Genomic DNA, 12,309 nt, shown 5'->3' with positions numbered 1-12,309 from the left:
CAGAACACTGAGAAGCTAGACTGAACTAAGGGATCATTTATTTCACACTCCTTTAGCTAAGAGCCCCATATTGGGCAGTTCTCTTTATGAGAGATCTTGAAGTTAAGAATCTAAGATGAGCACACCTTACTGCTTACTTACTCTTGAGAGGAAGAACATCCACAAGAAAGTTTATCCAAATGGGATAAAGACTATGCCCATGTCTTAATGAACCTTCAGCTGAGCCCAGAGGCCAAGAAAATGTCAGCAAACCTGCTCCACCAAATAGCAACATTCTTCCTCTTTGTGTTGGTATTTGGGGCAGAGGCAGAGGAGTCCCGGAGGAAGAGGGAGGAGTGCAAGAAAGGGTGTTAATATGCACTCATACTCCCCCTAGATTCCAATATTTACCCTCAAACAACTTTTATTTAGGTTGAGTTGATGAAATACATATAAAATAAGTAGTAGCGGTTTATAAGGTCCTAAATAACAATAGTAATAATGAAATACTGGCTGACATTTATTGAGTATGTGCCAGGCACTATTCTAGATGCTTTGTTTTAACTCACAACTTCATCACGATAGCCCTGTGAGGGAAGTGCTATCATAATTTTACACATAAACAGAGCGAGGCACAGAAGGCTAACTGACTTGCTCAAAGTTACTCAGTAAGTGGAAGACAATCTAAAGTAAAGAATAAAAAGGGCTGAAGATTACACAAGAAAGAACAGCCAATTTAAGCTAGAAAGATTGTGGAAGACAGCATGTGAGTTATATTTTCCCCAAGTTGAGGACATGAAGAACAGGATGTGTTTGGAGAGTATAGGGAAGGTGACTGCCCGAAGTGGTGCCTGGTTTGACCAGCTGCCTGATTGGCCCCTTAGCAGATCATAGGGAACCTGCAAGCCATGCAGTCAGACACTGCTCTGGAATATAGTGGAGGTTTTGAAAATGTGCAAAAATATCTCTTTAGGCTTATGGCAAGCCATCCTTTTAAATAGTGTTGAATTATGACATAAAATTATGCAGAAATGTTTTGTTTCTCTTGAAAGCTAGAAAACAAGGGATGCTCTCGCTGCATCTGTAAATAGGCTGCTGTTTTTCTTTCTTTTTGTAGTTGTAAAGAATCATTCATGCTGGCGTAGTTAATGAGCTTCTGCAGCTGTTAAATGAAATTATATATTCTGTTCAACTAGAGTCTTCTAATGCTGCCATTGTCTCCTGGCCATCTTGGTGTCTTCTCTAGCACGAGGATACTTCTAAATCACAATAGCCTGAGTTGTTCTTAGTCCAGGAGATTCTGAGGTCTGGGTCAGACAGGCCTGCAGAGGGAGAGGCTATTTTGGCAAAGGTAGCCATAATAGGATGTTATTTTTCTATATCGCAGCTGCCCTCTTCAGCAAAGACTGTGAGGAATGCTAGAGGGGAACTATTCACAATTTTCTAAAAAGGGTTTTCAAGCAAAATTGTTATCAATCGAATTATACAGACACTAACATTCAGTCTTCCAAGTAGGGCACTTAATCAGCTCCATTGACAGCTGTGACTGAGTGCATTGACTCTGACTTGGTTTATCCCTTCCTTAGTGATGTTTCTTTGTTCCCCACCTGTCATAATTGGAGCTTCCTGGTCAGGTCTTTTAGTATAAGTTTTAAGACTTTTCAGTCTTCCAATCTGGTATTGCTCTAAATTAGACTGTCACTCCTCATTCTGGTGCCACCAGCATCCATTCTGGGTGTCTGATGTACAGCTGCCGACCTCTTCTGGGCTGTGCTCGGTGGGGATCTGCTGCCTGCTGTGGTGGTGGGACTGGTTACAACCAGATGCTTTTGGTGAAAAGGAAGTAACTCCAGATTGGGACTATGTGCAAGTCTCTCCTATTGCACAGGAGTTATATAACTCTGACATTCTTAATAAGCAGCCCTCTTTCCAAATACCTAATTCTCTCTTCTCCTCCAATGAAAAACTATTTAGATTTTTTTATTTTTTTAATATCTGATCTTATTTATTTGTCACTCTTACAAAATCTCATTTTTGACTGCACTCAGAGGGAGAAGATCTCAGAGAAGAAAGGCTACATCTCTTGGCAATCTGGTCATGGCATTTTTCTTTGACTTCCTTCATTCTCTTAGCCACAAGTTTAGCATATTCTGCAGCTTCTTCCTTATTTTTCTTAGTACCCTGTTTCTTTAGAGCAATATTCTGACATTTGTGCTCCAGGGTGCATGGAGTAACAAGACACTGAATCTTGGGTGCTCTGGTCTTAGACTTCTTACCTTCTTTGTTTAAGGACTTTCTCACAACGTTTTGGTGGACAACATCTTCCTTAGAGAGATTGAAAAGTTCGTGGATTCTGCCAGTTCTTTTGGGCCCCAGGCAACGAGGCATGATAGTATCAATGAGACCAGGAATACCTTTCTCCCTTTTTACACAATGACCAAGTTGAGAACACTCAGATTGTCATCCACAGTGCAATCCCCAACAGATCTATGCTTTCTTTCTCCAGTCCACCTTGGTCTCAAACAGGAATGCCCCTCACTCAGTAGCAGGCGGACACGGCCATGGGTCAAGATTCCCTGCTTCATGGAGAAACCTTGTTTGCTGTTCCCACCACAGATTTGAACCACGTAACTCTTCCATTCTTCACCCAGAGCCCCAGCAGCAACTTCTGTGGCCATAAGCTTTTCATAAAAGATATGAAGTTTTCATTCATCATTCACTTCAGTGAGCTTCTGGCAGCCGGTGGCTGGAAAAGATGTTCAACTTCGTTCTGAAGCAGCTGACAAAAAAGAGTGTTTAGATTTATTTTTGCAGACATTTCCACCATGTATTTACTATAGGAAAAAAAAAATATTTGCTGGACAGTATTTGACTATAGCCCTATGAGGTAGGTGCTATCATAATTTTACAGATGGAGAGAATGAGGCACATAATAAAGAGTTAATCCTGGTGAAGTATTAATTTAACCAATTAAATGATATTTAAGAGTCAAACATAAGAGAACTTGTGAATAAGCACAGGAAATATTTGTATGAGTACATATGCAAACATAAGTGTAACTACATATTCTTATACTTTTCATGTCTGCATTCCTAGCTCCCATAAGGACCTTCTGCAGTGGCTAGTTATTTGTTATTTATAAATTTGAGCTATTTGCATACTAAGTATTACAATAATATAATCATGTTACTGTGATCATTAGGTCTATCTGCATTTAATACTATAGCAGTATATGCATGCTCTTATAATCTTTTCTTCTCTGCATCTCTTAACCTTTGAAAAGGAAGTTAATGTCAATGAAAAGTGATAAGGAAAATATCCTTGAGAATAAAAACTTTGCTTAAAAAAAGAGAAAATCATAAGAGCTTTCCATGTCCTGTTCTCTGCTGTATTACTAAGGAGATGTTAAAAATATAGTCTGGAGACTATCTGATACTTTATAACTGGAGCATAACTATCTGCTGACACGTAGGCCACTTAGGAAATATTGCTGAATAACACATTTTCACACAATCTGATGTCATCTCAGCCAAATTAATCTCCAAACTAACAAGAGTCCTTTCTGAGTTTTACAGATCCGCTCAGAGATCTGTAATAAATGGTATATATTCACGGACTGCTGCAGCGATAGTATTTATGCAGCTTGGCTAGAAACAGTCGCTCCCTTAACATTGTGGGTGTTTAAGATGAAGACTGTCCCTGGCACCGTACAGCACAGTAGGAACGCTGGCTTGCTGACTAAACAAATGTGATTGCCAGAGTGAATTATTAAATTCCACTAGCCTTGTTTGCTAGAGAATTTCACTCCTTTTTCTCCTACACAGCTTCCTACTTTTTATTAGATGAGCGGTTTTCAGCTCTTACAAATAATTGCTGTATTTTGCTAGTCATTACTACAGCAGTTCCCCACTGTTTATATTTTAAAACTAGCACTTGGATGAGTCCCGTTGAAGCAGAACAAATAAATATGTGTGTGCATCTGTGCAAATATTTATCTAAAACTGCATTATTAAAAGTCCCAGTGAACTTGCGGTCTAAACTACTGTGCTTTGTATCACTTCAGAGACAATCACATCATCAGACTACTGTTGCGGTACTACACATGGGTGACTTCATTGCAGCGTTTCCTTTAGAGGACTATTTGGGAGACTCCCTTCCAATAGAGGAAGTGGGTTGATGAGGGCCAGTGTTCTCATTCCAGATCCTTTACATCTATGAAAAGCTGCATCCTTTGTAGAAAATAGATCTGTACGTATGCCAAAGTGTAACCCCGATGGTCATCAGGGGAGGGGGAGGGAGTCACATATCCCTTGTCTGTTTCAGCAGCAATTCTCCCATTTGGCAAGAGTTTGAGAGGAAGTATTTAACAATGGGATTTTATAAAATTCAATGTAGTAAAGAATGTTTTTATATTTGAATGGATCTAAGGAAGTTTTCTTTTTCTCCCCCCAGATAAGTGGAGGGTATTTGAGGGTAATGGTATCTGTGGATTTGTTGGGAGGATTTGGCTCTTTTATTGGACTTTGTGGAATAATTATTTTTCCATTTTATCATTTCCATGAAAGGTAATCCTCAGAAGATAAAGCTGTAGTCTCTTAACTTCATACTCATCTTAAATATTTGCCTTAAGGGGAATTGGTGAGGAAGTAACAATCTCGCAGGAAGGTTTAAAGCTGTGAGTTTATTCAATAACTAGAGTTCTTTTCATGTCTCCATGCCAGAAATTATGAAGCTATTTTTTTTTCACACACTCGCCGTAAGACCTGATATTTTTAAAAGCCTAAAATGCAAATAGCTTTATGTTAAAAATAAAAATTGCACAAAGTAGACAAAAAGATGTTCTTGTCATCATCTCCCCTTTGCTTTCACATGAGGTCTTCAGAGGAGCTAATGAAGACGCAAGTTTCCTAGGTCCAGGGCACTCATCAGAGAGGGTCGAAGGTCTGGGTAACAATTATAATAGAAAGTTAGGAGCCATTTGCTGAGGAACACAGATCCCTTTCCTCTAAGACCTATGAGGTTTAGAGATATGGGATGCAAGAATGGTTGAGGTCTTCATTAGCCAGTGACCCATGCCACCACAATACAGAGCAATAGCTACCCAAAAATGTTTCAATGTCTGCTAAGAAAAAGAAGGGCAAAATAATATCACCAACGTACTCTTTAAATTTATAATACAGTCTATTTAGACTTTGTTAATGTCCAGTCTTAAAAAAAAAAAAGTAACTTTAAGAAGATATGTTTGGTACAGTGTTGTCATAGCATCATAAACTCTTCCTCTTAGCAGGGGCATTAAGTCACTTGATCCACATCTCTGTCAGATGGCGAACCCAGCAACTAGTCACCCAGATAATGTTTGGATATCTCCTGAGTCAGGGTCCTCATTACCAGCATCATATTTTGTGCATATAAAGCTAATCTGTTTACTTGATAGATGTTTATTGAGCCCTTCCCACACAGAGATATGACAAAGAACAGTGCAGCCTCTTATTTCAAGGAATTGACAGTTTATAAGAGGATAAAAACATGGAAACCGTGACTACATGAGAGAACCTATAGTAGAATCCTGTTGAGAGTTTTAGGAGAAGGGGGCATGCAGAAAAGGTCTATTTAGCTTAGGGTGAGAATCAGGAAACAGTTCAAAAAAATTTTTTTTGAACACATCAGAGGACAAGCAGACTGAGCAAGTGGATCAATAGAGCAGATACACCAGACATAAATAGCATGTACAAAAGATAGAGGTGTGGAAAGCAGAGCCTAAGAAGAGTGACTAGTGAGGGGATCATGTAGCCTGAGTGAGTGTGAGAAGAGGACCATGGCAGATTTGGGAAATACAATATTTAAAAGTGGGCTGAGGAAGATGCCTGAAAAGGAGCCAGGGGAAGCGGAGAAAGAGAATGAGGCTAGAGATGTGAAGAGAGTAGAGAATTCAAGGAGGCAGAAGTCAGTATCAATGGCTTCAAAGAGATGAAAGAGTTTGCCTTGAACAAAACGGGAGGTATCTTTGAAGAAAGGATGAGTAAACATTAGAACAGTTTGAGCTGAGATGCAGTAATGTGGGGGACAGAATGTACTTTATGAAATAGGAAGTGAGGTAGGCAGACCATGCCAGAGAGGGATGTAAATAGGGAAGAGGTGGAGGCTCAGAAAAGCTGCTGTGAGCATAGAAAGGAAAGCTGGGAGCTATTTTGTGCTTCACTGAGGGCCAGCTAAGATTAGAGGCCATAAACTAGGAGAGGCATGTATCCACTTGGTGTGATTCTTTCCAGCCTTAAATTAAAAACCCAAATATAGGCACAAAGGGGAGAGAATAGGGTGCACTGGAAACCCTGCCTGAGAAGGAAATGTGCCATTGTTTTGATGTGTAATGCGTCGTCACCATAAAGAGTGACATGATGTTGTATGTAACGTCTGGGTATTTTTGGTAAATTATATGCTGGACTTATCTAGAAGCAGCAGTTTCCCGCCTTCTCCCTGTCTCAGGATTCCTCAGTCTTTGGTTGTGCCACGACCTCCAGGTGCTCAGGGCCCACAGATCTGCCCTGGCTCAACAGAGAGTTTGGAGTGGAATACATCATTTCTCCTACTTCTCACGCTTACTTTCCTCTTTTCTCAAGCGTTGTATACTTCCATGCTTAACTATGTACGGTGGTCTCTGATTTATTTGTCCCCTTACGAGGAATGAGCCTTGTAATTTAATTTTCCAGTTAAGTGAATTCTATCCCATTTAAAACTAAAACAACCAAAAAAGACAATTTCTAAGATGTATTTATTACTTGATCTCTATAAAGAGAGCAGTGGACCTTATTTACAGCAAGTTCTTAATGACTTCGGGCCATGGTTACAAACATCAGCTAATGCACTACACTGGGTGAGTGCACTCAAGCCTCTGAATTTTTTTATTTTCAGTTTTGGTTTTGGGTATTTGGGAGTTTTGAGAGGTCATTTCCCTGATAGATAGGCTGTCAAATCACGTATCTTACATTGTTTTCTGATTGCTAACCTTCCTCTGACTGGAATGTGCCTTAAAAGCAGCAATTTTATGCCGGATACCTCTCTAGCCCACACAGCACCTAGAACAATGCAGATAGAAGCTCTATAAATACTTAATTTCTAAAGATAGCCCAACTCTCTTAATGTTGGCTAAAACCACATTAGCTTTTTTTTTTTTTTTTTTTTTTTTTGGCAGTCATCCGTGTTATTCAGGTTGGGCTTCATGTCAATTAAAACTCATTCCTTTTTTCAAATGAATTGCTCTTTTGCCCCAGTTGGTGCTTGTTCGGCCCATTACCTGAATTTAAATAGATATTTACATTTATCCCTAAGACTTCACAAGACCTGCAGTTATGTCACCTTACCCTCTCTAAGAAATTTGTAGAAACAATACCTGATTCTTAAATTAGATTAAAACAAAAATATCTCATAGAAAACGTCCAAGCAAAGACAGAGCCATAAGCCTAGCCCTCGGCCTCCCCTCCAAGTTGTTATCTGCCTGGTCCTCAGTTCTTCTGGGGTGTTCTTGTTCAGCAACCGTGGATCTTTCTAATTGTGTTAGAGTCCAGACTAAATCTCTCCTCAAAGACATCTTGAGAGACTTGGTCATATACTTTGCCTAACACAGTTTCTCTGTCTGCCCGTCCAATAATTCTATCAGAAATGGAGGAAATAAAAATCAACAGCCATATTGTATTGATATGATCCCCTGCCTGCCTGCTCTCCCAGATCCTTCTCAGAAAAGGTAAAAGATTATTGTGGATCTAAGACAGACTATTCAGATGTTGGTTTATCCATCTATAAAATATTTATTAAGCAGCTACTCTGAATTGGGCTCTGTGCTAAGAGTTTAGGATACAGCTGTGAACAAGTCGGACATCATCCCTGCCCTCCCCAGAAATGTCCATTATTGCCTGGCTGCTCTCAGAGAGGCTGCAGGGCGGGGCTGGAGTGTGAAGCAGCTGTCGTAAGTGACAGACCAGAGCTGGGAAATAACGTGTGCAGCAGTGGAAGCTCCTCAAGTTACTGAGACTGTAACACAAAAATATGGTGTCAAGGTCCAGATAGATTGGGAAACTGGTTGAACTATGTAACAAATAAACCCTAAGTAGCTGAAGTTTGGCACAGCTTGTTTTCTAAAACATTTGGTATTAATAGTACCAAATGTAATTCAAGTGCCATTAATTCAAGTGCATTCTAGCGATAGCTTTCACACACACTAGTTAGTTACCATGCTATAAAATTGGCACTGTCATCTGAAGTAAATGTCTTTGAACTTAGAACTGCCATATAAGAATTTCGATTCCTTTGCCACAGTGGGGATAAAAAGATCTAATAGAACAATGAATCAATTTTTTACTACATTGCCCAAGTCTAGCGTACTTCGGAGAGTTTTCAGAGTTGCTCGTGCAATGTCCATCTCTTCCACTGTTTGTCCGGAGGGCTTGTATTAATCACTTTCTGAAAGTGCTTCTTTGTTTAGTTGTGTGCTACACCTGACCTGGGCTGACTCTTATGCAGATTTCCAAGTTAATCATACTCAATGCACAGATGTAATCAGCCCAAGAGCCCTATTTAACCCTAACTCAGTTCTTTTTCCCCTTTTCCAGTGAAGGTTATTTCTGAGTCTAAAGTTGAGTAGTGCCACTAGAAAGAACTGTGAAAACAATATTCATTCTTTTCTTTGGAGCTTGTTCCCTGCAGGAGCCTACTTCTAGGTGCCTTCCACCTTCTAAGGATGTAGTAAGCCAGAGTGCTGGTGCACAAACTCAGAAACTACATATAAGGCCTCTCCAGTTGACCAAAAGGAGAGAAATGTCTCCCTTCCTCATTATTGCTGTTTCCTTCCCCTCTTCCTTCATATATTTTCCTGCTAGTCTCTTTATTTCCCAAGCTTCTTTCAAATCCCTATTTCTCGACATAGTAGCTTCCTGTACAAATGTGTATCACACTTAGATGTGAAAACTTGCCTCAGCAAAATTGGCAGATTTGTGATGCCAGATATACACATGACTCACTCCCTTGTTTCATTTAGTTTCCTGGTCAAATGTCACTTTAGTAAGAATGGCCTTACCTGACCCTCCACCTCCATCTAAAATAACTTTCTTCCCCTCCCAAGTGATCACTTAACCTGCTATACTTTCCCCTGAAGCATTTATCACACCTGTCAAATTATGTGTTAATTTGTCTCTTCATGCACACCACAAGATCAGGGACTCACTGCTTCATCCTTGTCATCTAGAACAGTGTCTGGTACATAGTAAGCTATTAAATTTTTTTTAACAAAAAAAAAATACCTATTAAATTTTGCCCATTGAGAACCTTGAGGTTTATCTTAATGAGGGAGTTGCTGTTATTATCATCTCTGTTTTAAAACTAGTTTATTGATGTTCAGTGCTTCCCCATGGTCACACAAGTAGGAAGTGGAACCAATATCCAAACTCAGACCTACTGACTCTTTATTTATGTGACCCTATAAAATATCTCAAAATAGAGATAAGTTAATTTTAGAAATATTTATTGGCATGTCTTTATAAAGCATAATGAACATAAAAGGCAGTGCATTAAACTTTATTATAAGCAACTGCTTATTAGAATATGTTAACTCCTTATGAGAATAAATAAGGCCAGAATGTCAATTATAAGTAATATGACGTTTGCATATCAATCTAGCGCTCCAGTTTTTCTCTGCAAACTTTTAACATGTAATGTTTTAAGAAAAGAAATGGCCAATTCATTTTTACTTTTATTTTGCCTAATTCAAAAATGGCTGCTCATTTCTCAGGATTTTACTGTTGTTGCTTTATTTTCCTCCCTTTTGGAAAGAGCAGAAAGATGGTGGAGAAACACATCTTTCAAATTTATAAATTATGCTCCTTTCAACCACTTCCCTAGACACACTTCGGCACTAAGAGGGTTAAGCAACTAGATTCAGAGCCATTCAGATTTTGTTTAGGCAGTTGAGCTTTTTCTTGCTTCCCTTGCAAACTCTTCAGCTTTCACATGTGTTGGAAAGGAAATGTACAGTTTTCAGATGATAGGATTTCATATTTTTTCAAAGATTTTCTTGGTAAGGAGGAGACAGGACTGGTCTGGAAGTTTTTTCCTTTGCAAAGGTAACAAGATGACATATTCTTTTATCATAAGACTTTTTTTAAAAAAAGATAAATAAACATACATTTATTTTTTTCATCTGAAACATACTTTCAACTTTAATATAATGAAATAATAAAGATCTGTGATAAACTTATTCTATGTGTATATACACAATTAGAAAGACATAAAAATTAAGTACCATGTGACAACACTCCAAATATTTTAATACTTATTTGCTTTTAAAATTTTAGCACATTTTTTTTTCTCTGCACCGTTCCACTGGGTTCTGTTTTCCATCAAAAGAAAACATTCTGTCATGTTAATATACAATAGCAGCAAAAAACTGCACAAGGATACCACCCTCGGTGCTGCTGAAAAGCAGTTTCAAAAGTTTTCTCAACATAGAAGGAGTCACCTATTCAGATTTCACTAAATATAATGAACCACCTGAGAACTTTTTATATTTTTGATAATGTTTTAAATAATTGACATTACTGTGTGGCGAGCAAACATCTTTTATTTGAACTGCCTTAAAAAAAAAAAAAACATTACATCATTTATCTGTTTTATCCTTGTGAGGCTAGATGTTCTCATGTCCTTCGATGAAAATTCTTGAAACATTAAGAAGATAGTAACCAAAAAGTCCCCAAAGAAAAATGATTTGTAATCCTACTATTTATATCCCAATGTTTTACTTTTTGCCTCTTAGCTTGCAGTACCTGTCCATTTTTCTGTGGAAGCAATCATGTGGTACATTGAAAGTCACATTAAGCTTTTAAAAAATACTTCGATATCATATTAATCACTTAAATGACTACATTATATTGATATACCATATTGTCCCAAATTACTGTTCAAACTGTTTTCATTTTGATGACTAATATTCCAATACAATTTGGGGTTCTATCATTTTATTTTCTTATAATAAGTTATCTTAAGCAATATCACCAAGTCAAAAGCCAATTTTTTAGCTATACAGGAATATAACATCCATTGTAGCTATGCCTATAGTGTTATGTATTTAAATGTTGCTAATTGAATAGCTGCAAAATGCTAACTCAGAAAATTCATTTACTTGAATTTTTCAATTACAAAATGTAGTAACCTCTATATTTTATTATTTCTATTTATTCTTTTGGGAGTTAGTGTTCACTGTGGTGGAAGCAGACATTACTTGACTCCATCGTTGTATACTGAAACATAAATAGGCAAGGAATGATAAAGGCATTTTTTAAAAAAAGATAAAAAGAGAATTAACTTGAAATTCTATATAGTATCCCATGACATTCTAAGAATCTATAATGTATCCGGATACATCGGAGCCTCTCATGTTTTTCTAATATCAACATATATTAATATAAAGTTGTTAGAACCTGACTGTATTTCTATTCATTCATATTTTCTCTATTTCGGGTGCGTATGTTTACACAGATGCTGAAAGAAAGAAATATGAATTCGGAGCTTAACTCTGTGTGATTTTGAGCAAGTTTAAGCCTCAATTTCTTCATCCAGATGCGTTTATTTATAGAATGATAGTAAATAGCATTTAGCACAGGGCTTGGAACATAAAAAACACTCAAAAAGATTAGCTATTATTATTAAAGTCTAGTCAGTCATGTTAACCCAGAACTATTTTAATATGTGGTTTATTCAGATAATTCAATAGAATTAATTTTAAAAATTCATTTTCTTTTTCTAACTATTAGGGGAAATATAGTATTCAGTGTATATTCTGTTTTATATATACAATATTCAGTATATATTTTTATTAACAGGCATAATAGCTGCAAATATGTTATACCAGATGTGTTTCCTAAAGCAAATCTAAATGATAAAAGCATGCTGCTATCATCATGAAGTGCATGTAATTCCTCTCCACATGGAGGATTGAGCAGTGTAGTACAATGTGGTAAACATGAGTTTTGCTCATTATAACTTTATAACCTAAAGGCAACACAGTGACAAAGATAGAGACACTTACTCTATCTTTCATAAGTTGACAAAGTATAAATTGTGGGAGACTCCACTAAATAAGAAACAAACTATCATAATGAAAAGGAAATCGAACAGGTTAAAGTCTAAACAAAAAGAAATACAGGAGCCACAGTGGACCACAGCTGACCAGCAATCAAGAATTCAGGCATCCTGCTATGTAATAGGGGTGTGAGCTTTAATAGGGGCAGACCCAAGGCTGAACTTCATCTCTTATCAGTTCTGTGACCCAGGATAACACTGAATCTC

The 12,309-nt window shown here is 37.7% G+C and overlaps 1 pseudogene; it reads right to left on the bottom strand.

Moving 5' to 3' along the window:
* Nucleotides 1–1,948: 1,948 nt before the first annotated feature.
* Nucleotides 1,949–2,732, bottom strand: LOC107519376 (annotated as a pseudogene).
* Between the last annotated feature and the right edge of the window lie 9,577 nt (nucleotides 2,733–12,309).

The sequence above is a fragment of the Rousettus aegyptiacus genome, unplaced genomic scaffold (assembly GCF_014176215.1).
Source record: "Rousettus aegyptiacus isolate mRouAeg1 unplaced genomic scaffold, mRouAeg1.p scaffold_m13_p_1, whole genome shotgun sequence".
NCBI lineage: Eukaryota > Metazoa > Chordata > Mammalia > Chiroptera > Pteropodidae > Rousettus > Rousettus aegyptiacus.
The sequence above is the reverse complement of the archived record's forward strand: the minus strand, read 5'-3'. Positions and strand labels throughout refer to the sequence as shown.